Raw genomic sequence first — 26,481 nt, 5'->3', positions numbered from 1 at the left:
TTGTACACCTGTGTATAAAACCCTAACCATTCAAAGGATTGATAAGGGAAAATATACTGTCATCCAGGAGAAAGTGTGTTTTTAACCGGGAAATCTGGGAATTTGTTTTCCTTGTTCACGTATACACTGTATGCTCTTACTTCATCCCGATCTTCTGCCCCAGAGCCGGACGATGTTAACACTCAGATGTTGCAGCACACTCCTCTTGCGAAGAAGCACTTTCTCCTTCATAGGTGCAATAGCATTTGGGCAGATGGCAAGTTTCCCCGATTCTATTTGTGAAGCCACTATCATACCCATACCTAAGCCTGGTGAGAAGAAACACCTTTTTCCCAGCTACTGTCCCCATTTCTCCACCAGCTGCATTTGCAAGGTGATGGAACGTATGATTCATCAGTGGCCATACCCGCTTTACTTCACACTACCTGCCACATTCAACCCTTCACCACCTTGGCTTTGTGTGGTCTCCCCTGTTCACCTTGAACTTCATTCACTTCCTGGGGCAGCTACTCTTGATCCGGTCTATTGTAGAAGTTTCTTGACCTTTGCACACGATGTAGCAATAGCACCTTTGTGTACACTAATGCCTCTGACTGTGGTGTCAGATGTGCCTTCATCATTGGCACCGACCATTTTCGGTATCACCTTCTAGAACACTGCTCAATATTTACAACAGAGCTCTTCGCCCTGTACAAGATCACCCATTACATCGGGTGACAAAGGATTTTTAATTGTCGTATGCTCTGATTCTCTGTGCCCTTCAGAGCCTCTGGATGTTGTACACAGTCCATTATTTAGTGCACCTTGCTGTCTGTTGAGAGAACCGTTGTGATATTCATGTGGGTTGGTCTGATGAGAAATGAGGCTGCTGGACGCTGCTGCCAAGATTGCAGTCCTACCGCAGTCCGCTAGCTTTTCCATCCCTTCGGATGATCTCCATGTTGCCATCTGTGGCAGGTGGTGGCGTCATTCTGGCATCATCACTGGTCTTCTCTTCATGGGACCAAGCTCCAGGGAATTAAACGTCTTCCAGCAGTTTGGCCAACCTCCTCTTGGCTCTCTCACCACAAGGTAATTTTAGCTAGGTTATGTACTGGGCATTGTCGTTTCAGCTGTCACCATTTAAGTTGTGATCCCCCCTGCCACGACTTTCTTTATTGTGGTCAACCTTTTGACAGTTTGCCATTTGCTGACTGAATATTTTCCTTAACCACTGATGTTCTAATGTAGAGGAAGTGGTTTGTCTTTGCTCCCTTTCCTTCCGTCAATTGGACTTAATGTGTATTTTAAGTTCTTTTACGTCTTGACTTAAGGTTATGACATGGGCACTTACGACTTCAGTTGTTTCTGTGCCCCAAAACAAACAAAATGACAGCATGAAATGCCATTCTGACTAAAGAGAACTAAAATGTTTGGAATGTGGGTTGTTTGCTAAGGGGCCTTAAAGACTTCTGCCATGTATCAAATGTGTATGATTAAAAGATTAACAAAGAAAAATAATAAATTTTCACCTTAATCAATTTTTTTCCTAAAGAAAGTCAATTTTATTTTGGAGAATTAAACAGAATGTAAACTACTAAAATAACTTTTAAGACAATGTAATGATAAAATGGAAGGCTATTGAGTCCAACAGACCTCTGTTATGCACCCAACGGTTAGACTTGAGTGCAAAATAATCACTGAAGGTAAGTGTGAAAGACTGGATGTAAAACAGGGTAATCAGGTACTGTTACAGACAATAGACATCAGTAGCTACAGTGGCAAAACAATTCAGAGAACATTGTAAGGTTCCTCATGCTGTTGTAATTGGGAGACACTTGTTAGCAAGCTATAGAACTGGAGTTGTTTCACCTCTCCTATTAACTTGCAGAACAATTCAGTTAAGAGCAGCAGATGGATGTACATATTGCTGCAATAACATGAATGTATTAGTGTTACAAGGGATGTTAGCAAACAGGGAAATATTTTTGTTTAGCAAGTGTGACAGTAAAGAAAATGCAGATTCTCAGGATTTCTGTAACATTCACATGTGTACAAAGATACAGAGTATTAATAGAAAAAATACAAAAGTGTTGTACAACACAGCTTTAGATGTGTGTTGAATAATGTTTTGAAGGACAAGATGTATTGGCTCAATAGCCGTGTTTAGTTGCAATGAATGGAAAGAAATTTTCGTCATCACAAGGGTAGTCCAAGCCTTCTTGACAACTAAAAGTTGAACAAAGCCAAAATGAGTAAGGGAGTTAATGAGCAATTCGTTCAGTGAATTTGAAGTTAATTTCCACCATTGATCTGACAAAATAATCGTAAGAAGTTGTCTTTCTTAAAACTAGCAAACCATCTACACAGATGCTCACCAATTGTGCTAGCACTGAAATGGAAGCTGACTGAATGAAATAGTGAGTTATCAGAAACTGGCTATGGAAGATGGAAATATGGATTTTTCTTTCCATTATCGTAAGAACCCTGAAATGACATTGAGAAATAGAAAATTAACTAAACTCAACTAGATAGAACTGTTTATTGAAAAAGCAGATGCCAGTTTACATTTGCAGGAAGTATCTTAGGCAAAGGTAATTTGGCCTTGGAAAAACAAATTTACAGAACTCATTAAGACCAGTAATTAAGTATTGCTTGTTGGTCTGGGACCCATACATTAGAAAATATCCCAAGAGCAACAGATTTCATGCTAATTAAAGTGGCAGAAGAAAATTAATTTGAAGCTCACTATTAAAATTCCAAGAACATATGTTAAGCACCATGTTACCTCACACATGTATCTGGTAAAATGAACAAACCTATATAACAGGAAAAAGAGCTTCTAGGAAGGCTTACATCAGCTCTTCCTGAATACCATGTATGAATGAATGGAACGTAAGAGGCGAAACAGTTCTGGTCAGTGTACCCGCCATTTTCTCCAGCAAAACCTGTTTTTATGTTACCATATCTTGCTTTCTGCTCTTGTAGTGAACACAATTGGATTTAAAGTTAAGTTTGGAAAAAACAAGCAGGTCAATTCATTCAACTCTGCAAAGGAAGTCTCATTGAATGCACTTAACAAGTGTTTCTACTGTTATGTTGTGTAGCTATCTCAAGTGGTATCGCCTCATTTTGGAATGTGGATGTCAAAAATGGGACTACGTTGCTTCAGGCAAGATACAGAAGCTGCAAATGCTACAGAACACAGCTATCTGGCAAGTGTTAGATGCATCGCACTTAATATGGCTTGGTTAGTTTCGCATGGAACAGCATCCCATCATTCTTCCAGTGATCCAAGACACTGGGAACCAACAGCTATCTTTCCTGTTGTATTTGGCAAAACTGGCAGATCTGGAATCTTGGGGACATATGATCGGAATGAATCCTTGAAACACAAGTGGCCCTCATGGCTGCTAATGGGTTGAGCCCATCCTTTCCTAAGTCGTCATCTTTGCAACCTACAGCATCCAAGCAATTGGTCATCAATCAGTAACTAATCAATTACGGTTATAAGTCAGTGTCTGGAAGGTTAAAAAATCACACAGGTGTACAGTATTGAAGTAAATGCCGAGTGGCAAAAGCCACTTCAATTTCAAGAAAATGTGCACACTTAATAATGCGGGAACTGAAAGGGTGACATTTTCATTCTCTAGGAATAGGCCTGCCATCACATAAACTGCAGATTCTGGGCACCGAACATTTAGGTCAAATCAGATTATTTTCCCAGGCACATATAAGCTGTCAATAAGTGGACTGAAAGAAAAACAACCATAAGTTAAAAGATCGAAACAAATATAAATGATACAAACATATGCAAGTTGGTGTACTGTTGTATCACTATATAACTTTTGCAGCGCGAATGGATGGAATGAAACAATTGCACAATTGGCTTGCCTGAGCGTAACTGATGGGTGAGGAAGCAGTATGGTGCATGAGATCATAGCCATTTGGCAGCTTCTTATTGTTCACAATAAAGAAGTAAAATATGTACATGGGAGAGGCATTGCAACATGCTTGCCCCTGTTCTTTAAGTGTAAGGGGCAGACTAATGGAAACAGGACAGATGGAAGAAAGTAAATTGTTTATTTTAAAAATAATCACCATAATTAATAAATTTATTCCATTCTGAGACGAGACCACCAATGTCTTCATGGAAAAATGTTTGAAGTTGCATATGGAACCATGATTGTACCTAGATGGGAACTTCGTTGTTTGAAGCAAATCAATGGCCATGAATGTGTAAGGGATCCCTAGTGAAACTTCTGCAGCAGAGTTAGAGCAACCTTGGCAACACATGGGTGAGGTTCCATAAGCAACAGTCATTTTTCCATGAAGGCATTGACTGTCTTGTCTCTGTGGGATAAATGTATTATGTTATGGCAACTACTTTCAAAATAATAAAGTTTACTTTTTCAATCTGACTCTTTTTCCACCTGTCTTGTTTTCATTTGACAGTCCCTTCCATTAATAAAAGGAAACTACATATATGCCAGTACTTATAAGAGTTTTTACTATGATTTATTAAAATCAATTTTCCAATCACCTGAATTTCTCCATACACGAAACACATTTATGCTAGTAAGTTGCATAAAAACCCCACCAGGATGCCCACAAACACCCTTAAAACTAGGACAAATCTGGGGAAACCCAGGCATATGGGAGCCATACCTACGAAGGCAACACTTCACGAGACAGAATTCTCACCAAGGCTACCATTTGCAATGGGACTGCATAAATGTGTAGTTTTGTCACTCAATCAGCAGCTTCATTTCTTTTATATCCTATTTTTAATGCCTGGAATTTGTTGACATGTAAATTTTCCTTACCCCTAAGCATTAACAAGAAATGTAAATTTAATTTTGCTTTCTTTTTCATCTGTACTAGATTTAATTTTTAGAGGGTGATCTCTCTTTAAGACTCCACTTCATTTTGTAGATGTTGTGTTCAACTTTCATTTATGACACCACAATTAACTCTTCATGTTGGCGAGGAGGAGGAATGAATGTTCCTCTAGGAAAAATGCAACAGGGGTTGCACAAGAGTGTATTTGTTAATGTCAAAAATAAATTGATGGATCAAATTGTTGTAACTTACTACCCTTGACTTGTACCAGGTATTAACACTGAAACAAAAATATCAATATTGTAGCAAACAATCCACTGGTGAAATATCAATATTCTTGTATTGATTTTTTTAGCTTTGTTTTTGCAACTAAAGGAAAACATGAAATTGCACACTCCAATTGCTCCAGCAAATGTTGATTTTCTAACTACAAACACGTCATCCCAACAATGGATGTTCCTACATTTTTGAAAACGTCTGCATGCTGTCACACACTGTAATAGCTCCATGATGGTCATACAATGATCTCCAAACAATGAGACCCCTCAAGAAAAATAGTGATTTTAAATTAATTATGCCTCCTGAAATTTCAATTCCTCCCCCCCCCCCCCCCCCTCCTCCTACAAAGTTTATATTACTCTAGTTCTTTCTTCTCACTCTTCTGTAAGTTTTATCTAATTTTTATATCTTATTGTTATTTTGAGTCTTTCAGTAATAATTTTCCAGCTATTTTAAATCATAAAAATCCAGGCCAGTTGTTTGCAGCTCATTTTTCATATTCATAAACTAAATTAATTCTCACTATAGTTGGAGTCACGGACAATGGCGGTCAAGTTTAAGCTTGTTCTTGACCATTTGTCATGCATTCTCCACCAACCAGTGAGCATTCAGCATGTTCCGAGCACTTTGCGTAAGTGCCGTAGCTAATGTGAGCATTGAATGTGATCATAGTGAGTTGTTTAGCGAATTTCGATTCCATTTTTTGTGAGTTGTCGTTGTTGAATGTGGTTGTCAAATTTTTCTTAAGCAAGTGAGAGACATAATTTGCAGGATATACACTTTCTTCAAGTGGAAAGCATGCCCATGCACACACCACAGCTGTTGCTTGGAATGGTCAACAATACAATCCGTGTTGTCTGTGCCTTGATATGTGCTAACCACCATCGTTTGTGGATCAGACAACAGTAACAATTGTGACCCCTCTCCACCTGAGTGTTCCACTGCATAAACTACCTTTTGAGACGTGTTCTCTCTCTCTCTCTCTCTCTCTCTCTCTCTCTCTCTCTCACACACACACACACACACACACACACACACACACACACACACACACAGCTCAGCTTATGGAGTATGGCAGTAGATAATGACACAATCCAACATATCATGCTTTCATGAAATTGTGACCATATATACAGAAGAAACTGTTGTCGTGTGTGTGGATGTCTTAAACTTTGTTTTCATACAGCTATGTTTAAATCCATTTATCTAGTCATTGTTTTGGTTGTAGTTGTCTCCATGAACTACCTCTCAATTCAGTATGCATCTGGATCACAGCATAATTTTTAAATTATCACTGGTGTAAATACACAAATGTTGTTTCAGAGCAATAGTAAACATCACTTACAGTGCTGCAAGTAAAAATTATTATTATTATTATTATTATTATTATTATTATGATTATTGGGTAAAAAGTGTGCACAAAACTGTCACAAGAAATATTCTTGGTACAAAGAAATTTCCCACAGTTGTGTACAAATTTATTAGTCCACTCTTACAGTTTCTCAACCTGCATAAGTGGTAGTCTAAAAATCCAGATTTTATGTTTGTCTACGATAGCATACTCGTGTCAATTGTGGTCATACCTCATGAGAACCATTGCTCTTTCAAGAGTTCAAGTGTGGTATACTCAGAGCCCCAAACTATTGCTCTCGCATCAGGTCCTTGCTGCTTCCCCTATGCCCCCTCCTTTACCATCTCAGTGCCCTTGCATATGTCAGTCATCCTCCTGGTTTCTGCTATCTCATATAGTTTCATTCCTCTTTTTCAGCATTTTTGCTCCCTCTTATGGGTTTTACATCCTTTTCTAAATTTTGTATCCGTAGTGAGTCAACTGGGGAACACCGTACTTAATGTCTTCGGTGTGTGGCCTTACCACCTCTGACACCTTTTACTCAATCCCGTTGTTCTTTTCACACTATATAGCCATGATGTCCCCCCGACAACACAGGAATCGACCTTCTGATACCTGAACTGCTTCCTCGCTGTGTATGCCTAGGAGTGGTTGCTCGTCATTCTGGAGCATCAGAACGCCCAGCAACAGCCACTATGCCATGTGGCCTTTTCAGTGGCTAGTGTGAAATTCATTAAGCTTCTACAAACTGGCTGTTACTTTACGGCCGTATCTTTAGTTGGCAAAGGATCTTTCAATGCTGCTTCTTACGACCCTGTGGCCTTCCCTTCCCTGATTACTCCATACTCGCTTCGGCGGTACATATACTAAAACTGGAACGATACAGAGATTAGCATGGCCCCTGCGCAAGGATGACATGCAAAATCGTGAAGCGTTACACATTTTTATCTCGTGCTCCTGAGACATCCGTTCATGCCCTGGGGAGTAATTTCTTCCGTGTACAGACTCCTTGAGCAGTCTACAAGCTATCGACCAGTGCTACCCTCATCATCCTTTGGTAGTAACCATCCAGAAGTTCATCTGCCCTGGAACAGTCCAGTCGTTCAGTGGTGTTTGTCTGGACCCCAGGTCATGCAGATCAGAATCCCAGGCAACGAACTTGCTGACAGGCTGGCCAAACAAGCCACGTGGAAACTGCTTATGGAGATAGACTTCACTGCAACTAACCTGCATTCATTACTATACCGCAAGGTTTTGTGTCTTTGGGAGGCGGAATGGCATAACCTCAGTACGCACAACAAACTGTGTGCCATTAAGGAGACTACAAATGTGTGGAAGACCTCCATGCGGGCCTCTCGCAGGGACTCAGTGGTCCTCTGTCAGCTCCACATTGGTCACGCTTGGGTGATACATGGCTACCTCCCGCGCCGTAATGACCCACCTCGGTGTTGGTGCGGTGCTTGGCTGACAGTGGCCCATATCTTGGTGAGCTGTCCACCTCTGGCTGCTCTGCAACAGTCTCTTCTGTTACCGGACTCATTGCCATTAATTTTAGCTGACAACACCTCATTGGCTAATTTAGTTTCACGTTTTATACATGACAGCGGGTTTTATCATTCTATATAAGTTTTCGCGCATGTCCTCCACTCTAATGCTTTTAGGCAAGATGTTTTAATGTATTGCAGAGTGGATGGCTTTTCAGTTTTATTCTTGTGGTCGGCAAGCCACGGTCATCTGCTCTTTTTTTTTTATCCCTTCTACCTGTTTCTTTCTTCTCTGTGTGGTTTTCTTTTCCTGTTTAGTACATAGTAGTGTTGGTTGTCCTGTTGCTCTTCCATTTTCCTGTTATCGTGCTGCACATCTCCCTTTTTTTCTTCTTTCGCTTGTGTAATTATTTTACCTGGAACAAGTGACCGATGACCTCGCAGTTTGGTCCCTTCCCCTCTCCTTTAAACCAACCAACCAACCAACCTGATTACTCCTGTGGAAGGCTCGCCAGCTTAGGGTGAAACCTTTTCCCTGCTACCTGGTTTGCACCAGGATTGACGGGGACACTTTCACTACCAATAAAGTTATTTTTCATAGAAACTATCAAAGACAAGTTTGTTGAAGTGGATTATCTGAGTGAGATGCTGTTGGATTCACTGTTGATCAAAACTTCTGCAGTTCTTTATGCCTGTGACCATCTTGGTGACATCCCTGTGCCCACTACTACTCACCAGTCTTTGAATATGGCTCAGGGTGTCATTTTTCATAGGAACCTCATTCTTTAAACTAATGATCTCCAGGATAATCTGGCATAGCGGGGGTGTTTATTTTGTTCCAAAATGCCTTAAGAACAATCGGATCAATACTAGTGGCTTTATTCTGGTGTTTGAGGGTGATACCATTGTGGAGAAGGTAAAGGTTATGGTTTATTGGTGTAACGTGAAGCCATACTTCCTGCCATCCATGAAGTGTTTCTGGTGTTTGCATTTTGGGCACATTTCCCACTGTACAGTGGACCCGCTGTGTGCTGAATGTAGATGCCACTCCATGAGAGGAGCCCCGGTGTTCTGCCACCCGTGCATGTTCACTGTCATGACCATCACTCTCTACACTTGCCAGATTGCCCAGTGTATAAGAAGGAAAAGAAGATATAGGAATATACGTCAATTGACTTAATCCTGCACTGAGACTCAACAGAAATATGACTGTCTTCACCCTGTATCCACATCTAGCTTTGCCTCCATTACGTCCTTTCCTCTCTCCTCCCTCTTGAGGTACCCATGCCCTCCCCTCTGGGTGCTGCCCCTCTACTCAGCCAGGGAAGTGTCCACTTTCTTTGGCAACTGTCAGTGATGTGGGGGACCACTTCCCCCAGGCGTCTCCCAGACCAGAGGCTTGCTGCCACATGCCAGATACTGCTGAAGCCAATTCTCTCCTCGAGCCCTGTCCCCCCTCCCCCCCACTCGCTCAACCTACAAAGGGGAAAAGAAGAAACATAAGTGCTGGGAAAAAGCCCCTCTGGTCCCCTCGAAGGTACTAATTCCCCTTGCAACCTGAACCTGGCCTCTTGTTTATGGACGTTGCCTTGTCCTTGTGAATGATGGATGAATGGTGACCTGGCAGCATGACTGCTTCGACCTGTTTGGAAACCTGTTCTGTACTTATTCCTTTCACTCTGCAGCTTGTGTAATTTTCCAGGAATCTCATTTTACTGATGCTAGCTCACGGACCCTTTCTGGGTTCCACACTTTCTCGGAACCAGGTCAGGCCTCTGAGGCCTTATGGTGTTGTTTGCACATTTGTCCATACAAACAATGTTAGTACATGGATCCTGCTTCATTACACATCATAATTGGTTGCTATCAGAGTTCACTTGGATGCTGCAGTCATGGTTTTTAATTTCTACCTCCCGTCTAGCAGTCCACCAACACCTGCTGCACTGCCTTCATTCAGCAACTCCCTCCTCCTTGGGGATTTTAATGTCCACCATTCCCTATGGAGCAGTCCTTTTTCTACAGCTAGGGTCTCGTCATAAACAATTTTCTCGTGGACCATGGCCTGTGCCTTCTTAATGATGGTTCCCTACCCATTTTAATGTCACTTATGGCACTTTCTCGCCACTGATCTTTCGCTCACTTCCCCATCCCTTCTCCCTTTGTTACATTGGTTGCTGCAATGATGATCTTTGCGACAGCAGCCGCTTGTTCAATTCCCACCTCCTGATGGCCATGTTACCGCACTCGGCTTTCCATGGCACAGATTGGCCTCTACATATGTCCCAACTCATGTTTACCTCTGCTTCGTAAGGTTGTGATGTGACCAATAAAATTACTCACGCTACTGGCATTATCATGCCTATTTCGACAGGCTCCTTTTGCCAGGTCCTGAGGTGGAGTGCAGCCACTGCCTTCACCATCCATTATCACCATCAAACCTTGCAATGCCTTAAGCAGCACCCATCAGTCTTATTACCTGTAAACACCTTAGCACCAGGGCCCATAATGTAATCAGAGCAAGGGAGTGCATTCTGAACACTTTGTGTTCTCCCTAGGTTCTTCTATCCCTTCATCACAGGTGCAGGCTATGCTCCATGCCCTCCAATGTGGTTCTTGTTCATCTTTTGTCCCATGGCTTGCCCTCCCCGGTGACCTTTGTACAAATCCACTAGTTCTTGTGGAACACATTGTGACCCCTTCTGTAGCAGTGTCAGTGCCTACCTGGCTGCCTTCTTCAGAAAAGAGTGGACTGAAGCTTCCCATTTACATTTTACCCCTTGTCAGGTGGAGAGATAGCTCTCCTTCCATTTTTAATATGATATTCTCTGATATTTTATCTGAGTACAATGACCATGTAGCTGTTTTTACGGGGGTCTACGCGGGGTACTCTGTTGGTTGATCTGTCATTTTCCCGGGTTGTGTCATCAAAGTCAGACTGCCTCCAGAATTTACCACCTTCGATGCAGAATTATATGCAACCTTGCGAGCACTGGGCAGATGACAGGTTCTCCCAGTGTCAGATTTCTCGTCTGTTCAGATTATCTAGTACCCTTTACTCTCTCCAACATTTGTACCTAGTAGACACAGTAACCCAGAATATCGAGGATGCCCTCCTACAACTACGATGACTGGGGAAGGAGGTGTCTTTCAGCTGGGTACCTGGACACATTGGAATTGCGGGGAATGAAAGGGTGGATCAAGAAGCAATCACCTCGCTGTTGAGGTACAAAGTCATGAGTGGCTGACAGTGACCGATAACAAGCTCCATGTTATCAAGTCCACAACTCAGCCATGGAGTACTTCCGTCAAGCCACGTCGGTGAGACGAGGTCCTTCTAACTCATCTTTACGTAGGCCACAGCCCTATAACACATGTATTCTTACTCCAGTCAGAGGACCCTCCAATGTCTGGTGCTTGTGGCATGCAGATCATGGTGCGCTGCATTTTATTTGCTGACCAGCAAACTGTGGCAGGTATGCCGCCTATTTTATGTAATGATCAAACAAATGTGGTTAGGGTTTTGAAGTTTTGTGAATTGTACAACAAGATTTTAGGGAGATGTTCTTAATGTGTCAAAGGGTGGCTGGCTGATCCTAGTTTTTTGTAAGTGGTCAGCCAGCCACATTTCCCTGTGCTTTTCTTTTAGTTCTTCTGTGTTTTAATGCCTTGATTAGCTCTCTTCCCTCTGAATTGGTTTTAGACCATGTGAGAGAGTGCATGTGATACGGAGTGATGGTGTGGTCATTTCGAGTGCATGCGGGTACAAACTTTTAGTTCACCTTTCCTTTTTTTGTTTTCATAACTGTAAGAGCACTGATGACCTCGCCGTTGGGTGCCCATTAGATCCAAACACATTTGTCAGGTGGAATCCTACAATGGACCTTTAACTCAATGGGAACTTCTGGCCTTCTCTTCCCACAACGATCCAGCCCCTGGCCGTGATTCCATTCGTAACAAACTGCTCCAACACCTCAGTCCTGCACATCCCCCAATATGTCCTCCGGGTTTTTAAGTATATAGCTTGAAGGTGTTTTTCCTTCTCAGTGGAGGGACAGTACTGTGGTTACTGTTTTTAAGCCTGGTAAGGATCCATCATTGCTCAATAGTTACCGAGCAGTCTGGCTCCTGCAAGTTCTTTGAGGTGGCTCACTGGCACAGAACAACATGAGGGGTATTTATTGCAGAACTGAAGGCCATTTACTGGGTGGAATGCTTTATTAAACAGTCTTCCTCACTGAGTTTTGTTGTGTACAGAATTGATAAATGGTCTCCAGGCTACTGTCTAGTATTACTCCTGCCTCCCCCTTGGTATCTGCCACACACGAACTTCTCACCAGTCGTGACTACACTGCTTGTTTAATTGATTTCCTTTGGGTTCCTGGCTACTTGGGTACCCCAGGGAATGAGCTTTACGAAAGTCTCACTGGCCCCGGGGGGAGCCACCACCGCCACATTCTCTGTGATCCCTCCAGAGCAGATTTGCATCATCTCATCAGATTCCATTTTCCTCTGTCATAGGCCATCTCTTGGGGGACAACCACCCTGTCTAATAAACTTCAAAGGGGACTCTCACCTGTGTGACATTTTTTCCTCTGCCGTCTTCATACCTGCTAATAAGACTGACCTGTGGCTATGTAGTCTGTAACGAGCTCCTCTCCCTTTGTAGTTGCACTCCCCCTTCCCCTCATGGTAATCGTATTTTGCTGGGCTGCCTCCACCTTATGATCCTTCTCTCTACATATTTCCCCCCCCCTCTCTCCTTGTTACGGATTTAGCCCACATTGGTGCTGGTTTGCAAGGCTGTCAGCTTTGCCTCCACACACACATCAGAATCCAACCCCCCCCCCCCTCCTCCCCGCCCACTTTTGCCCTATATTTTGTCTGGTCTTTTGTGCTGTTTTGTCTCCTCCTTTACTTCATCCTGTGGTGTTGTCCCAACGGTATCATGGCATGGTGTGGGAACAGAATGTGTCAGCAGTGGCACCTGCATGCCATACTGCCTCTGCGGTACCCAGTAATATAGTACCATCCCATCTGTTGTTCTCCATTCTTCCTGCCACCGACATTCCTTACATTTCACCATTTTGCTTTCACCATTGACTTGACTGTGATGTTGGTGTTGTTCCCCCCTCAGTTTCTGGCACCTTTGATGACTGGACTGATGGCCATGGTGGTTGGTCCCCCTCTACCCCCACCCCCAACCAGTTTCTCCGTTGATGCTGGATGCACCCCACCACCATTCCCCGGCTGATGCTGGACGCACCCCACCACCATTCCCCGGCTGATGCTGGACGCACCCCACCACCATTCCCCGGCTGATGCTGGACGCACCCCACCACCATTCCCCGGCTGATGCTGGACGCACCCCACCACCATTCCCCGGCTGATGCTGGACGCACCCCACCACCATTCCCCGGCTGATGCTGGACGCACCCCACCACCATTCCCCGGCTGATGCTGGACGCACCCCACCACCATTCCCCGGCTGATGCTGGACGCACCCCACCACCATTCCCCGGCTGATGCTGGACGCACCCCACCACCATTCCCCGGCTGATGCTGGACGCACCCCACCACCATTCCCCGGCTGATGCTGGACGCACCCCACCACCATTCCCCGGCTGATGCTGGACGCACCCCACCACCATTCCCCGGCTGATGCTGGACGCACCCCACCACCATTCCCCGGCTGATGCTGGACGCACCCCACCACCATTCCCCGGCTGATGCTGGACGCACCCCACCACCATTCCCCGGCTGATGCTGGACGCACCCCACCACCATTCCCCGGCTGATGCTGGACGCACCCCACCACCATTCCCCGGCTGATGCTGGACGCACCCCACCACCATTCCCCGGCTGATGCTGGACGCACCCCACCACCATTCCCCGGCTGATGCTGGACGCACCCCACCACCATTCCCCGGCTGATGCTGGACGCACCCCACCACCATTCCCCGGCTGATGCTGGACGCACCCCACCACCATTCCCCGGCTGATGCTGGACGCACCCCACCACCATTCCCCGGCTGATGCTGGACGCACCCCACCACCATTCCCCGGCTGATGCTGGACGCACCCCACCACCATTCCCCGGCTGATGCTGGACGCACCCCACCACCATTCCCCGGCTGATGCTGGACGCACCCCACCACCATTCCCCGGCTGATGCTGGACGCACCCCACCACCATTCCCCGGCTGATGCTGGACGCACCCCACCACCATTCCCCGGCTGATGCTGGACGCACCCCACCAGCATTCCCCGGCTGATGCTGGACGCACCCCACCAGCATTCCCCGGCTGATGCTGGACGCACCCCACCAGCATTCCCCGGCTGATGCTGGACGCACCCCACCACCATTCCCCGGCTGATGCTGGACGCACCCCACCACCATTCCCCGGCTGATGCTGGACGCACCCCACCACCATTCCCCGGCTGATGCTGGACGCACCCCACCACCATTCCCCGGCTGATGCTGGACGCACCCCACCACCATTCCCCGGCTGATGCTGGACGCACCCCACCACCATTCCCCGGCTGATGCTGGACGCACCCCACCACCATTCCCCGGCTGATGCTGGACGCACCCCACCACCATTCCCCGGCTGATGCTGGACGCACCCCACCACCATTCCCCGGCTGATGCTGGACGCACCCCACCACCATTCCCCGGCTGATGCTGGACGCACCCCACCACCATTCCCCGGCTGATGCTGGACGCACCCCACCACCATTCCCCGGCTGATGCTGGACGCACCCCACCACCATTCCCCGGCTGATGCTGGACGCACCCCACCACCATTCCCCGGCTGATGCTGGACGCACCCCACCACCATTCCCCGGCTGATGCTGGACGCACCCCACCACCATTCCCCGGCTGATGCTGGACGCACCCCACCACCATTCCCCGGCTGATGCTGGACGCACCCCACCACCATTCCCCGGCTGATGCTGGACGCACCCCACCACCATTCCCCGGCTGATGCTGGACGCACCCCACCACCATTCCCCGGCTGATGCTGGACGCACCCCACCACCATTCCCCGGCTGATGCTGGACGCACCCCACCACCATTCCCCGGCTGATGCTGGACGCACCCCACCACCATTCCCCGGCTGATGCTGGACGCACCCCACCACCATTCCCCGGCTGATGCTGGACGCACCCCACCACCATTCCCCGGCTGATGCTGGACGCACCCCACCACCATTCCCCGGCTGATGCTGGACGCACCCCACCACCATTCCCCGGCTGATGCTGGACGCACCCCACCACCATTCCCCGGCTGATGACGAATGCATCCCACCACCATTTTTGCAGCTGACTCTGGCTGTGCCCCACCCCTTTTTCCATTGGGTTCACAACTCCTTTGTGAGTATAGGTGCTTGGTTGCCACGGGGCCACAGCCTTTGCAGCACTACCTACCTTTTTGTACTGGAAGCCTATACTTCCACTATATCTTCCTCCCTCTGTGTTTTATCAGACTGTCTTTCTGGTGTAGAGCATGGTTTGACACAGTAAGTGATTTAGGACTCTGCTTTTCTATTTCACTTCCAGTACACCCTGTTTTTTTTTAATAAATTGATGGTCTCCATTTTTGGGTTTGCCCTGCCACCCCTTTTTCAAATTTTTGTGAAGTGTAGATTGTGCTGTGAAGGTCACCCATGTGGTGCCTGTCCACCTTAACTCTTCCTCTCCAATAAGATAGTACCCCCAAAACCCAGCACAGAAGCCAGCCTCTTGTAGGGGGTCATCAAGTACCTGCAAAGTAGCAGGCCTCTGACTGTGCATCGATCGCACTGGTGGTGCCTGACATGGTAACTCCCTATGTATGCCAAGAACTATATCCCGTCTTGTCTGGGGCATGGAGACTCCAAGCAATGGATTAATGGCCAGGTAGCCTTTGCTGAGGCTGGGAGGTGCCCATGGCGAGAGCCCCTCTTTGGAGTTCATCACACCATGGTGAATGACTTGCACATGAAGCAAATGAAGCTTTTCCTGCTGTTGGTTGTACAGCTTCAGCAGTCTCTTCAGAAGGAAAGAGCGCGTGCATTCAAAGCAGAGATATGACCACAAAATATTTCCTTCCCTGGCTACATTGTGGGAGTGTCGCGCTAAGCAACAAGCAGAGGAATACCACATACCCCACCCCCCAAAATAGCTGGTTGGTACAAAGCCAGATGAGAATTCTTATTTGGCTGCAAAGCATTTATCCTGTATAGACACTGTAGAGGATAAGTTTGGGGCAGTTGCAGCCATTTCCCAAAATGAAGAGTAGGTCAATTTTGGTTAAAACGGCATACCTTGCCCAGTCACGGGAGTTTCTTGCTTCTGACAGTTTGGTAGCAGCCTAATGACTATCGTTCCCCATAATAGTAAACATGGTTTACAGTATCATTTCCAATCGTGACCCCCTCTTGCAGTCTGACAATGAGCTACATGCCAACTTTGAGTGATTGGGGGTGTACACTTTGTTCGTTTTGTCCCTAGGGGGCCAAAGGACAATAGGATTGCTACTGGGGCCTTCATCTTGGCCTTCGAGGGTGATTCGTTGCCTTACAAGGTAAAAGTGGTGAGTGATGGTATATCAAAGTGATGTGAAACTGTATGTTTCTCCCCCCTCCCCCGACAACCCGCCACAGTGCTCCAAATGCGTGAAATTTCAGACGCATGTCAACATATTGCGACACCAGTACAGTCTGTGGGGTTGCAGACAGTTGTTTGGGAATGTTTCATGTGCTCCCCCCCCCCCCCCTGCATCAACTGTGGAAGGCATCATTCTCCCTGCTCACCGGACTGCACTGTCTTTCAGAGAATGAAAAAAAATACAGTTATATAAGACTGGACAGACATACCAAGAGGCCAAGAAAACGTATGCACATGTACATCTTGCACACATGACAATGTTGTACACTACAGCTATGTTGACATCACTGTCTTTCAGAGAATGAAAAAAAATACAGGTATATAAGACTGGACAGACATACCAAGAGGCCAAGAAAAAGTATGCACATGTACATCTTGCACACATGACAATGTTGTACACTACAGCTATGTTGACTTCACCCCCCCCCCCCCCTCTGCCAACAGTACTCTCTTCCATTATATGCCCTACAGCAAGACCTCAGGCATGCTCTCAACCATGCCTGCCCTGTGATGGTTGGGGTCTCTCCTCCTGCTGCTTTCCCCACACCAACTTTGGGAGCAATAGCTCCCCATCCTCGCCAATTTCCATCCCCCATCTGGAGACGCATCATCCTCATGTGGCTACTCGTGGCGGGAAGGGGTCTCTCGAGACACTCCCCTCCAAAGTTTCTGCTGGTCTGCAACTGGATGCCAGCCAGTGGCTGAAGGAGCCACAGACTGCTGGTCATAGGGGTTCATGATCTTCAAGATCTTCAATCCCTGAAACTAATTCAGGGCAGCCCTCCCAGTCATCCCAACATACTGAAGAAAAGGACGACAAAAAGAAGTCCTCTAAGTTAAAGGAAATTCTGTTGGTCCCCACAGCACTGGATCCTACACACGTCAAAAAAAGTTTTGCATCACCTCAGTTCCCAAAACTCCTGAAGATAGGCTGACTGTGGATATTGTATCACAGACACAGTCCCTTTGACTGTTCAGAGATGTCGCTAAACCCGCCCAAAGATGTAAACAACCATGTATGAGCAGTGCCTATTACACAGAAGGAGTCATTCCACCAGGAAGGTGGTACACGGCTCGTGTTGTCTGTAGTTCAACCGTGCATAGACGGTGAATACTGCGGTTCGATCGTATCCGCATTGTTACTTTGTGCCAGGAAGGGCTCTCAACAAGGGAAATGTCTAGGCATTTCACAAGGGGAGGCCTCGACGTTTGGAACGCAGATTTACTGTAAACTTCGTATGATCGTAGTTCTCCATTAGGACAACAAAATGTGTAAGCAGGAGCGCGTACTTCTCAAGCATTACTGAGAAAATCGCAAGATAATTTCGGTCGTCAGATATATATCTGTGAGTGGCCATTTTAACCTTGAAGCGGCTGCAGCGGAGTGGTGCCGGCACAGCAGCTCAGCGTGTTCAGTCAGAGCGTTAGCTACCCTTTATAATAAAACGGAGCGAACAGATGAACGAACGAACAGAACAGGTGTCATCGGACGTCGGCCCTGAACATTTTTCTTTTTTAAGTGGTTAGCATTCAAGCCACTGGATCGCTGCATCAAGTTCCGTTTGTCAGCGTTTTTTTTATTTTTAACACATTTTCTTTACTATTTATCTTACAATTGATATAATGGGAAAAATACATGTAACTGGAAGAACTTTTATTAAATTTATAATGTTATTTGCTAATTTTTATTATCACAAATAATATAATATTCATAACTATCGACTAGTAAACGACCAAACACATATAGTGATACTGAAAATGTATGCATGTCCGTGTCTTCAAAACTGTTAATATTTAATCGAAAGAGAACGAGAAATTGCTTCTCGGAAGATGCTATTAAAATACACTCGATACTGCATAACCAATTATCAGCGCTGATTTTTAAGGAAATACTGCACTATGCATGGTTTGCTTCCCAACTATCGTCTGAAAGAGAGGTTTTTGAAAATGTTAACGAGGTTTGTTTTTCCACGGAAATCGTCAAAAGACCTTGCGTATGCGGAAACATAGCATTTATTCAATGCAGCTGGTGCCATTTAACTTTGTTTTCCATGTTTTTATGAAAAATACCACCCTGCAACATGTACTCGTAATGTAATATAAATAATAAAGAAAATGACTGTGTTGAAAATAAAAATAAACTGACGAATGGAACTCGATGCAGCGATCCAGCAGCTTGAACGCCAAACACTTAAAAAAAAAAAAAAATTTGTTCTACATTGTTCGTGGAATATGTTCAGGGCGGACGTCTGATGACACCCGTTCAGTTTGTTTGATGATCCGTTCGCTCAGTTTTTTTTATTATAAAAGGTAGCTAATGCTCTGACCGAACATGCTGAGCTACCGTGCCGGCACTACTTGGCTGCAGTCGCTTCATGGTTAAAATGGCCACGCACACATATATATCTGACGACCGAAATTATCTTGCGATTTTCTCAATAACTCTTGAGAAGTACGTGCTACTGCTTACACATTTTGTTGTCCTCATGGAGTACTAAGAGTGTACGAAGTTTGCAGTAAATCCTCGTTCAAACGTCATGGCCTCCCCTTGTCAGAGTGAATCAAAGCGATGTTGTTTGGACATCGAGTAGACACGGAGACAGCAACTGTCAACGACATGCCTCGCTCAGGTCGCCCAAGGGCTACTACTGCAGTGAATGACTCCTACCTACAGATTATGGCTCGGAGGAACCCTGACAGCACCACCACCATGTTGAATAATGCTTTTCATCCAGCCACAGGACGTCGTGTTATGACTCAAACTGTGCACAACAGGCTGTATGATGTGCAACTTCACTCCAGATGTCCATGGCGAGGTCCAGCTTTGCAACCACAACACCATGCAGCACAGTACAGGTGGGCCCAACAACATGCCAAATGGACAGCTCAGGATTGGCATCACGTTCTCTTCACTGACGAGTGTCGCATATGCCTTCAACCAGACAATCACACGAGACGTGTTTGTAGGAAACCCGGTCAGGCTGAATGCCTCGCACACACTTTTCCAGTGAAAGGTGGAGGTTCCCTGCTGTTTTGGTGTGGCATTATGTGGGGCCGATGTACGTCGCTGGTGGTCGTGGAAGGTACAGTAACAGCTGTACGATATGTGAATGCCATACTCCAACTGATATTGCAACCAAATCAGCAGCACATTGGCGAGGCATTTGTCTTCATGGATGACAATTCGCGCCCCCATCATTTTGTGAATGACTTCCTTCAGGATAATGACTTCGCTCGACTAGAGTGGCCTTGAAAAGAGCTGTTTATGTACAATGTGACCCACCAACCACTCTGAGGGATCTACGCCAAATTGCCATTGAGGAGTGGGACAATCTGGACCAACAGTGTCTTGATGAACTTGTGGATAGTACGCCATGACGAATACAGGCATGCATCAATGCAAGAGGACGTACTACTGGTGTGTACAGCAATCTGGACCACCACTTCTGAAGGCCTCGCTGTACGGTGGTACAACGTGCAATGTGCGATTTTCATGAGCAATAAAAAGGGCGGAAATTATGTTTATATTGATCTCTATTCCAATTTTCTGTACAGGTTCCAGAACTCTTAGATCCTAGGTGATGCAAAACTTTTTTTGATGTGTGGGGACCAACAGAATGTTCTGCTTCTGTGGCCCCTGAGACTCCAGATTGCACCGCACAATGTATCTCAGAAACAGTGTCTCTGGATACCATAACCCCCCCCCCCCCCCCCCTTGCTCCAACCAATGGTAGCAGGTGACCCTGGGACATAACCTGCCTCCCTGGTCCCTTCACAACCTCACAGTGTACTGAGAGCACAATTCTCTATTGGAATTGTAGTAGTTTCTTCCACCACCTGGCTGAGTCAAGACATTTCTTGAATTCCTCCCCTGCTTTCTGCATTGCCCTTTGGGAAACTTGGTTCCCAGCAACGCACATCCCTGTTCTTCATGACTACTGGCAATATTTTAAAAATCATGCCAATTATGATAGTGTCATGTGGAGTGTGCACATACATTCTGGACTCTGTATGCAGCAAATATACAACTTTGGGGGCTGTGGCTGTCCAGGTATGGGCATTTCAGGATTTTACCACCTGTAATGTTTATCTCCCTCCTGATGGTGGAGTGCCTAAGAAAGTATTGTCTGCATTGGTTTCTTGGCTCACCCCACCTTTGCTAATCTTTGGTGACTTCAATGCCCATAACCCTTTGTGGGTATAATGGCAACCACTGGCTGCAGTAAAGACATCAAAAACTTACTGGTAGATCTCAACCTCTGTCTCATGAATGCTGGTGTCTGCACACACTTCAGTATCACACATGGAACTTAATCAGCCATTGGTCTTCCTATTTGCAGCCCTGGTCTTCTCCCGTCTATCTACTAGAGGGTCCACGATGACCTGTGAGGTTGTGACCACTTCCCAATCTTCCTGTCCCTCCCTCAACATCACTTCCCTGGGTGCCCACCTAATAGACTTTCCACAATGCCGACTGGGATGCTTTCACCTCCCTACTAAATCGACACATTGACATGCCTGTCCAGAGAGGAACAGCAGCCATATTGGCAGCTGACTTAGCAATCCGCTATTCTTCGGGATCCTCCATAGGAACGCAGTACCTTGGTGCACCTTGGGAATCGCTGAGGCCATCAAAGACCATAAGTAGGCTCACCAACACTATAAGCAGCATTCTTCGATCCACCACCTCATTGTCTTTAAATGGCTCTGTGCCTAGGTCCAACACTTAATAAAATGATGGAAATAAGAATACTGGGAACGTTCTGTCCATGTATGCCTCTTTTGCAGGTTTGAGAGATCAGCTGCCCCTATGGATACCAGTCATCTGCAGATGTACGTCATAATTTGCTGAACGGTGCTGTTTTCACTGACCCAGATACCGTAGCCGAACATTTTGCTCTGCATTATCTTGAGCCTCTGTGTTTGAGAACTAACAACCTGCCATTTGTGTCCTTAAAAAGCAGATTGAGCGATTGCATCTGCCTTCCACTCTACACACCTGGAGGCCTTTACTGCTCCATTCAGTGGGAGGGAATTCTTCAGTGCCCTATGCCTTTGCCGTGACATAGCCCCAGGGCCAGACAACATCAACAACAAATGGTCAAACACCTGTCAGTGGATTGTCAGCATCATCTCCTTACCATCTGCAACCATATTTGGAGTGAGGGTAAGCTCCCACCTCAATGGCAGGAGAGCATCGTCATCTTTATGCTGAAACTGGCAAGCATTCCCTTGAGATGGACAGCTATGGCTCAATTATTCTCAACAATGTTCTCTGTATGTTGCTATAATGCATGGTGAGGTGGTGGATGTTAGCTTCTTGAGTCTCGGGGTCTCATGGCTCCATTCCAGGGCGGTTTTTGCCAAAGTCATTCCACTGTTGATAATTTGGTTTGCCTGGAGTCTACCATCTGGACAGCTTCTGACCAACATCACCACCTTATAGCCGTCTTCTTTGTCCTGCAAAAGGCTTATGATACCACACCCTCACCGCTTTACGTAAGTAGGATCTCCAGGCTCCAATCCCAATTTTTATCCAGAACTTCTTGTCACACTGTACTTTCTGCGTTCAATTTGTGCTTCTGACAATACCCCTGTTATTCAAAAGAATGGGGTACTGCAGGGCTCTGTATTAAGTGTTCCTCTCATTTTTGGGGCATCAAAGGACTAGCAGCAGCTACAGGGTCTTCAGTATCACCCTCTTTGTATGCTGACGATTTTTGCTTTTGCTGTTGCTCCTCTAGTGTTGGTTCTGCTGATTTGAAACACGCAGTCATGAGCCCTCACCCATGGCTTTCAGTTTTCCTCCCTACTCAATGTGGCGGAGACTTATCACTTTTTGGGAGTGATCTCCGATGCCCAGCTGATGTGGCTTCCCCAACTTCACCAACTTAAAGCAATGGTGCTGGCTACATCTTAAAACACTTTGCTGCCTCAGTAACACTGGCTGGGGTGCAGACTGAGCTACCGTTCTGCAGCTTTACAAAGGCCAGATCCTGTGTCATCTTGATTACTGGAGTCTGGCATATGGTTTGCATAACCATCAGTATTGCGATCACTGTGGGGTATGACTTGCAACAGGAGCCTTTTGGACCATCCTCACAACAGCCTTCTCATAAAAGCTGTGGTCCCTCCACTATGGATCAGGTACCAACAACAGCTACCAAATCATTCTATACATGTTCACAGCTCCCAAAGCATTCTATCTATCTTGTCCTTTTTCCTTGTCGGGAGGTCCATCTCACACAATAGAGACCCAGAACTCGGGCACAACTGCAGTTAGACTACAGTGTCTCTGCTCTGAACTCAAACTTCCCCACTGTTGCCTCTTGTCAGGGAGCAATCAAGCATGCCCACATAGCACATATCCCGACCTCGGATCTGTCCTGATTTACACTTTGGACTGAAAGGTTCAGTTGATCCCATGTTGTTTCTTCACCTGTTCCTGGCTCTCCTCAATACATTTCCAGGATCAGAAGTGGGATACACTGATGGCTCAGAGGTTGATGGACGAACCGGTTTTGCATAAGCGCATGTGAGCTGCACTGAACTACGTTCCTTGCTGAATGTGTCTTCACTGCTGAATTGGTGGCCATGAAACAAGACCCCAGCCACACTCGTTCTTGCACTGGCAAGATGCTTCTAATATGCAGAAACTCGCTGAGCAGCCTTCAAGCCACAGATAAGTGCTACCCTCATCACCCATTAGTCTTTGTTTGGACCCCTGGATATGTTGGGATTTCAGCAAATGAACAAGCTGACCACCTGAAAAGTAGGCTACCAGGCTGCCAATTTTGGAAACGAGAGTCCCAGAACTGGACCTTCGATTGACTCTATGCCTTCTATCGTTGGATGTGTTGAGTTTGGAATAGTTCGCGCTGACTCCCCAAAAGAACTGACAGCGATAAAAGAAACCACAACCGTATTGCAGTCTTTCCTTTGCACCTCTTGGGGGGATTCAACTGTCCTTTGTCGGCTACACATAGCTAAAGCAGCTGACCTGGTTTACATTTCATCTGCGAAAGTGGTTTCTACGTGGCTGTATGAGATGAGGCACTTTGGTCTCACTGACTGCCTTAAAAGGTGGAGGCACACTGCTCACCTGCTCTGGCCCAGGAGCTCCACTGTGACCTTACCCTTCCCAACTTTTTATTCTCCTTGCTCTGTTATACTTGCTATTTTTAATGTTTTATCTTTCTTAAACATTTATAATCTTGTCTATGTTGCTTGTTTCCTTGAGTAAAAGATGGTGACCTAGTGCTGGTAGGATGCAAAAGGTGCGTCTCTCACCAAATACCATGCTCTAGAGACATCCAACTGCATTCTTGACAGAGAAGCTCGCCCACTTTAGCCCTCTCACTCCCATACTACTTCTCTTCAATTTTCTCTATCTTATTGTATCTTCCTTACAATCAGGATTCTCAGGATTAGCTTTTTGTATCCTCCTCCTGAGGGTTATTCCTGTTTAGATACAAGTAGAATGAAGGAACTGGTGAGCTCGTAGTTTGGTCACTTTAACACAGACAGCCAACCAACTAGTGGATGTAGGCCTTGCCCCGCCAACTTTTCTCAGTGGATTAAGCCCCTTTGAACTACCAAATTATGGTGATACTGACTGCTATGTTTCACCTGCTGTTATTTTGTATATTATGAAGATCAGCTGATTCAGTGGAGTTGAAGTGCGATATGGTACTTCATTGTGCATCAAACCACGAATGTATTGTGCAGCACAGTGAACAAGGCTGTTGACATCTTGAGGGGGCTGGAATCCCTGAAGCATACCCATGATGACTATGTAGAACAGACAGCTCTTGGTCACCGAGAAGCTGACATAAACATTGTAGTTCTGTTCACAGTGACATGAATTGCTGGACTGAAATCATAGTATCAACAGCACCCAAAAAACATCACAGAACCCATCTCAGGTATGAACTATGCACTCAATGTCTTACATGATTTGAATAGGGACATAATCATATGAGTTGTTGGAACACACAACTACGTCCATTCATCTGTCAACTTTTTGTTGTTTGGCCTACTGAAAAATGTATTTTGTAATGGAACAACTTGAGGGAAACATTCCACGTGGGAAAAATATACATAAAAAACAAAGATGCTGTGACTTAACAAACAAGAAAGCGCTGGTAGATAGACACAATAAAAAACACACACACAAGTATCAAGCTTTCGCAACCCAAGGTTGCTTCATCAGAAAAGAGGGAAGGAGAGGGAAAGACGAAAGGATCATCCTTTTGTCTTTCCCTCTCCTTCCCTCTTTCCTGGTGAAGCAACCTTGGTTTACGAAAGCTTGAAATTTGTGTGTGTGTTTGTGTGTTTTTTTATTGTGTCTATCTACCAGCGCTTTCTTGTTTGGTAAGTCACTTTTGGTATAAATACTGGTGAATTAGACTTGAAACACTATACAGAGGCGAATTGCAGAGATATCTTAGTAAACTTGTAAAAAGTGAATCGATTCTTCATGAAAGTGGTGTGACTTTCCAGTTACATGTTATCAACTCATGTCGGGAATCAAATCGTGGATGCAAGAATTTCCAAACGTATAACACTGTGGAGTTTCGTGAGCCATGGCTGTCATTGGAACAATGGCTTGGTGGTGCATCACATTGCTTGACATATATTAAGTTATTAGAGACATGAAGAGGCTGTGCGAAATCATCCACCACCACTACCACTGTTCCGACGACACAACAAAAATCACACTTCTGCTGATGCAAAGCACGGAAAAGGCACACCTTCAATTTTGTTCGGTAATGTATCACACGTTAGGTCAAAGTCGATCAAGAATTAGTTTGAACAGTTTATTTTATAAATCCATCACTTACTACCCTTAATCCTTTGCCGTTTTATTTAAAATAATAATTTGAATAAAAAAAACATGATCTTTAGAATCATGATAATAATTCCAGACTATTGTATTTCAGAGTACAATGCTAATAACGCAATTTGTTTAAACAGCAATTATAAGTATCTGTGCACAGGTCGCCTTTATTTTTCTATTTGCCAAAGTAAATTCACTAAATGACAGTTTACGATCCAGTTAGTAATTTTCAATAATTAATTACATAAAACAATTTAAAGATGGCTGCCAAAACTTGGCATTAGAATCAATTTGGCTTGCTTCCATCTTAGAATTTTGAGTACATGGTACAATTCACAACTGTGCTTTCAAAATAAGAGTAAATTTCAAGCTTTATTACAATCAAATTAGCTCATTTAGAGCTTGGCAACATTAAGAATCAATACATAAGGTTTGTTTCAAAGGGTTTCCTATGGTAATGCACGATCATCTCGTTTCCTGCAGCTGCAACTTAAGCTGTTCAACAAATGGATGCACTTGCAGAATCAAACTAATACTGAAGGTTGGCAGTGCTATGATTAAGGCAGTGTTCTTGTAATAGGGAGTGAATTTTACAATCTAGCCCCTGCATCCCTCAGTTACTTTGTAAATGGTAGTTGATAGTCTTCATTATTTGACAATATTCACACAGTCTATGAGTGACAAGATGATAAAATTATGTTCACTGATAACTTTCCCAAAGACTAAAATTATGACCAGTGCTACAGCCAAGGTCACACGCCTTGACTACGCAGGCGACAGCTACAGCACCCAATTTTGCCCACAATGGCTGATGATACAGAATGTTAGTTTTCGTTAATCAGTATAAGAGTTTTGAACTCACAATGTTAACTTGTACAACAAACAATTTTATGACTAATTTGTCGCAAAATGCCAGTTTTATAGTGGTTCAATAAGAAACTTGAAGCAATTGTAGGCAATTTGTCCCCTCTTAAAAGGACAGATTGAGCTTACGTAAAATTGAGGCCCCCCCCCCAGGCGGCTCACAGTTCTTTCGCGAGTTTGTGTGTGGTGCACACA

General features: G+C 45.3%; 1 protein-coding gene and 1 non-coding gene across 2 annotated transcripts in view; one reads left to right on the top strand and one right to left on the bottom strand.

Annotated features, from left to right (window-relative positions):
• Window positions 1-26,481, bottom strand: part of LOC126260125 (uncharacterized) — a 55,817-nt gene that overhangs the window by 11,557 nt on the left and 17,779 nt on the right. The window lies entirely within an intron of this gene.
• LOC126261382 (U6 spliceosomal RNA) lies at window positions 7,294-7,397 on the top strand. The gene has a single exon (XR_007546692.1). It is a non-coding gene; the product is annotated as a U6 spliceosomal RNA (small nuclear RNA).

This window comes from Schistocerca nitens, chromosome 5, assembly GCF_023898315.1.
Source record: "Schistocerca nitens isolate TAMUIC-IGC-003100 chromosome 5, iqSchNite1.1, whole genome shotgun sequence".
NCBI lineage: Eukaryota > Metazoa > Arthropoda > Insecta > Orthoptera > Acrididae > Schistocerca > Schistocerca nitens.
Note: the sequence above shows the minus strand (reverse complement) of the source record. Positions and strands in the feature narration are given on the sequence as shown.